This window comes from Musa acuminata, unplaced genomic scaffold (assembly GCF_036884655.1).
Source record: "Musa acuminata AAA Group cultivar baxijiao unplaced genomic scaffold, Cavendish_Baxijiao_AAA HiC_scaffold_447, whole genome shotgun sequence".
NCBI classification, from domain to species: domain Eukaryota; kingdom Viridiplantae; phylum Streptophyta; class Magnoliopsida; order Zingiberales; family Musaceae; genus Musa; species Musa acuminata.
In genome coordinates, this window is record NW_027020694.1 from 70,001 (window position 1) to 75,000 (window position 5,000).

A 5,000-nucleotide genomic window follows, 5' to 3' on the forward strand; every position below is an offset into this window, starting at 1 on the left:
CCGCTCGCCGCTCGCGCAGCCAAAAATGGCCAGTTTTGGCCCGTTTTTGGGCCGTTTTGGCCAGTTTTTGGCCTGTTCTTGCATTGCGCGGTGACCGTCGAGAGCGGAGCAAAACGTCAGCCATCTCAGCACCCTGGAACCCCCCGGGTGGCACAGGGCTGGATGGGGCTTTCGTATAGCAGGGACGGTGCTGCCTCTCGCTTCGCTCGCTGTTCGCCGCTCGCCGCTCGCTCGCGCAGCCAAAAATGGCCAGTTTTGGCCCGTTTTTGGGCTGTTTTGGCCAGTTTTTGGCCTGTTCTTGCGTGGTGCGGTGACCGTCGTGAGCGGAGCAAAACGTCAGCCATCTCAGCACCCTGGAACCCCCCGGGTGGCACAGGGCTGGATGGGGCTTTCGTATAGCAGGGACGGTGCTGCCTCTCGCTTCGCTCGCTGTTCGCCGCTCGCCGCTCGCTCGCGCAGCCAAAAATGGCCAGTTTTGGCCCGTTTTTGGGCTGTTTTGGCCTGTTTTTGGGCTGTTCTTGTGTGGCGCGGTGACCGTCGTGAGCGGAGCAAAATGTCAGCCATCTCAGCACCCTGGAACCCCCCGGGTGGCACAGGGCTGGATGGGGCTTTCGTATAGCAGGGACGGTGCTGCCTCGCGCTTCGCTCGCTGTTCGCCGCTCTCCGCTCGCTCGCGCAGCAAAAAATGGCCAGTTTTGGCCCGTTTTTGGGCTGTTTTGGCCAGTTTTTGGCCTGTTCTTGCGTGCCGCGGCGACCGTCGTGAGCGGAGCAAAACGTCAGCCATCTCAGCACCCTGGAACCCCCCGGGTGGCACAGGGCTGGATGGGGCTTTCGTATAGCAGGGACGGTGCTGCCTCTCGCTTCGCTCGCTGTCCGCCGCTCGCTGCTCGCTCGCGCAGCCAAAAATGGCCAGTTTTGGCCCGTTTTTGGGCTGTTTTGGCCTGTTTTTGGGCTGTTCTTGTGTGCCGCGGCGACCGTCGTGAGCGGAGCAAAATGTCAGCCATCTCAGCACCCTGGAACCCCCCGGGTTGTCACGACCTTAGCTGGTTTTGCCTAAGCCGTGCGGCACCCTTGCGTGTCCGTCCGCAAAGGTCAGCCTCCCCGAAGCCTCCCATTGTCCCTTAGGACCGTCAAAAGAGAGAACGGGTTAGAGAGAACGCCTCAAACGGGATCCACAAGCAAACATGTCCGAAAAACACTTCATAGACAATGCAAATTACAAACAGACTTTACAAGCTCTGAACAGTGGCACAACAAAGGGTAAAATGGTCCATTACAGACCGAAAGCTCTCTCACGTGTCCACATGACACAACCTTTATTTACAAGCCTAAAGAGGCCACCAACCCAACTAAAATGGGACTTATAAGCCTTCGGCCGCCCCTTTACATTCTGTACAGGGCATGAATATGCCAACAGACACGGACATATATAAGCATTACATCAAACACCTTGTTTCGAAGTTTGTCCGTGACATTCTCCCCCACTTATCCCTTCGACGTCCTCGTCGAAGCCTTTGTGAACACTGCAACTCTTCGCCTTTGCTGAGTCTTCAATCTTCTGCTCCAGCTGCAATGCGCCTCCTGGCTCCCAGCTGCTCTCCGCTGCTGTTTCTGAGTAGTCGAACCTTTGATCCGCCATGCTGCTTCAACTCACCAATGACTCTGACTCTGGTGTGGGGTTGGCTGAGTTGTGTTGATCCTCGTTGATTCCTGCGGATCCACCAAATGAAGGAAAAGACCATCCTTACTGCGCCAGTCTCTCAAAATCTCCACATGCTGCTTGAACTGGGTGGATGCTTGTTGGAGCTTTAACGAGCATCGCCTCGCAAACTTCTGAAGTTTTGGGTCCTTCCTCCACAAAATCTGCTCATTGACTCTTCTTTCAGTTAGTTGTCACATCCAAGTAGGTTCGCATCACTTCCGCTTTCGATTGGCATTTCGTTGGGAAATGAGGCGGACAATCTACTCTCAGTAGCACTGATCACCGTTGGTGAGGATTTGACAACTATTGTCTTCCATTATCTTCGAAGGGTCTTTGAACTTGTGCAGAGCTCCTCTGCTGGATAGATAAGAGAACTGGGGTACTCGGTTTCGCCCATTCTCTTAAGAGTTGAGAAGGCAAAGATTACTTGACTTCGCCCGCCTCCTCGAGGTTGTACTTCATGCATCGAGCTGGTTACTGGCCTTCGCCTGCTCTTTGCTCACACTTCTGAAGCACATGAAGTGTTTGCACTCCTTGCATTGAGTTAGCTACTGTGATTCACCTTCTCAATGCCATCGAACTTCTGGAATGCGGGAAGTTTTCACCCCAACTTGGAGTAATTCTCTGATAGATGAGGTCGCCTCTGGGATTGTACCGTCTTCTCCATCAACCCTGCCGCCTACTCCACTGAGTAGCAAAGGTACAGCACCGCGTACTGCTAGCTTCGTTCCTTGGTCGTGCACTCTTGCATGACCCGAAGTCCTTCACTTACGGCTGTCTTGATGAGAAGCACACTGACACCGGTCTTACGAAGTTCCTCGGCCTCTGCCCTTCAGCCTTGTCCCGGTACTTGGAGATTGCCTCTGCATGCTCCACCTCCTCGGCCCCTTTCACGACCAAACGCTCTCCCTCCGTGAGAGCAAGGGATCAATGACTTTGCACGGAAGTCCCGCCTCTGCGGTACCATGGCGCTGCAATGCCCATGGCCCTACTATCCGTCGCCTCGCATCTGCATCCCTTTTCTTCACGATCAGTAGACATGTCTCTGTGGCACTCCTCTGAGTCCACCTCCATTCTAACTGATGCTTGATTTTGGGTAGCTAAGTCCCTCTGGACTCATCGTCGCTTCCTCGCCCCTTTCGACCCCCTGCTTCAACACCTCTGTGTTCTCCAAGCAGCTCCTTCTGGTCGATGGAAAGACAGACTGCACTCCCATGCATGGCCTCTGCCATCGCATTGTAGGGTTTGCACCGATTCTGTTCTCCATAGCTTCCTTGGTAGCAACGTTCGCTTACTCGGCCTTGTCCTCTGACTTGCCGGGCTCCCTTAAGCGAATATGAGCTCTGGAGCAGTCCAACTCTCCAGCTGCTTCGATCATACCTCTGCATGATCAAGTCCCTCCCATGGGACTCCCTGGTACTTGCATACGAACTTTTCCCTTGGTGGAACCCAGCCCCCATATGCTGATGACCAAGGTTTTCATCCGATGCAAAATTCGGTGCACGCCCGGAAGACCCGCCTCTGCGGTACCATGGCCTTCACTCCTTGAATCCATAGCCCTTCTTGCCGTCGTGTTGTTCACCAAAGCGGAGCTCCCAGTAGCTCCCGATCATACCTCCATATGATCACATCCCTCACGGGACGAGTTGTGTGTATCGCATTGCCACGAACTGTTCCACCACGATCCGCTGCACCATGTCGCCTCCTGGTGACATCTCCATTGCATTCTGATCCTTGGGGAATAAACTCGAATTGTGAACCCTCCATGTGTGGCCTCTGCCAATACATCGCCAGGTCTCTTCCACCTTCGATTTTGTTCGCTCCTTTGGCAATCGATCTTCATCCACCCACTCTTGGGTCACACCTAGATGAAGCACCGCTCTAGGACAGTCCATCGCCTAGTAGCTCCCAAAGTCCACCGACTTCGCTGTAATTTGTGCACCATTGCCTGGATCCTGGGCCTCTGCCCCTACCAACACAATCTCTGCTGCGCACCGCTTCCTTCCTAGCAACTCGAATGGCAACACTGTGGCATATTCTTCAAGAGTACCCGCCTCTGCGTCCTCTTGCCCCGTGCTAAGGCCTTCTGAACTCAACTTCGCCTCCGCAAATTGAGTCGCCTTAGTTCCTTCATCAAATGCTCCTCCGAGATGAGGTGCATGTGCCCTGAAGCTCCCTTCGTCTTTGGCACCATGCAAGATGAGTCCGCTCCGTCAGAATGAAGGACCCATGGAACAACATGATCCTGCTCTTGCCTCTGCAAGTGTTCATGTCCTTGACCCCTGTCTAAGGAAAGCACTGTGCCTCTGCTCCATGTTCCAACTTCTCTGCTGGCTCCCTTCATGCGGCTTGGGTACTTCGCCAAGTTACACCCAAGTTGCTCCGCTCCTCGTTTTCGCATTGAGTCGATGGTGGCCCTCGTGCCCACCATTCCACGGGTCAGCCCTCCCTTGAGTCCGATCTCATATCGACTCCAAGTGTGCCTTCAATTGTGTTGCTCCCCCACTTGATCTCGCAATGCATCCACCAATGCATTCTTTCGAGCGAGATCATGCAGCAACTCCTCGCTGCTTGCTCGGTCCATTGAGCTTCGTGGAGTTGTTGTTTGTGAGGTACTCCTCCTCAACATGTGAAGTCCGTCTCACATGATTCTCCCTCTGGAGTGCCGAGACTTATCCCTCCTGGATAACTATCCCATTGGAGCAACATCTCTCTTCGTTTCGGAGACCACCATCCCCTTGGACTACTCCGATCTGCTGAACAAACTGTGCATTGTTCTGCCTCCTGCAAACGCACTTGCTAGATTGCGACTCCTCGTCAATACAGCCACCGCTGCACCCCTCAAGGCCTAGCAACATGCTGAACTAGTTGCACACTTCAGCCTCCTCCGGATATATCCTTCGCATGCCGAAGAGAAAGTTTCAATGCTCCATGGTGCCGAGTCTCGACCGCCTTGGGATGGCCACGAACATTCCGTCGTCCGCATACAAGCCCATGCATGAGTACCAAATTCTTCGAGTTAGCAATTCCCCTCACCTCTGTGAGCTTTGCATAACTCTTTTGGTCGTTGAGCAACTCATTCCACCTTGGATGGTCTCATTCTTGCCAAGCGCCTCGCTTGCCTAGAGCACCATCAAGTATAGTTGTCAACGTTGAGCCGTAGCTCAAACTCAGCCACCCCAACCTTTGTGCGCTCCAAATTCTTCCAAGCTTGCCTGTTCTCGTGGTGCCTCTTGCGCGAAGGGTTGGCCATTCCTCTGAATGCCAATGCCAGATGCCCGCTCCTCTGAGCGACTCT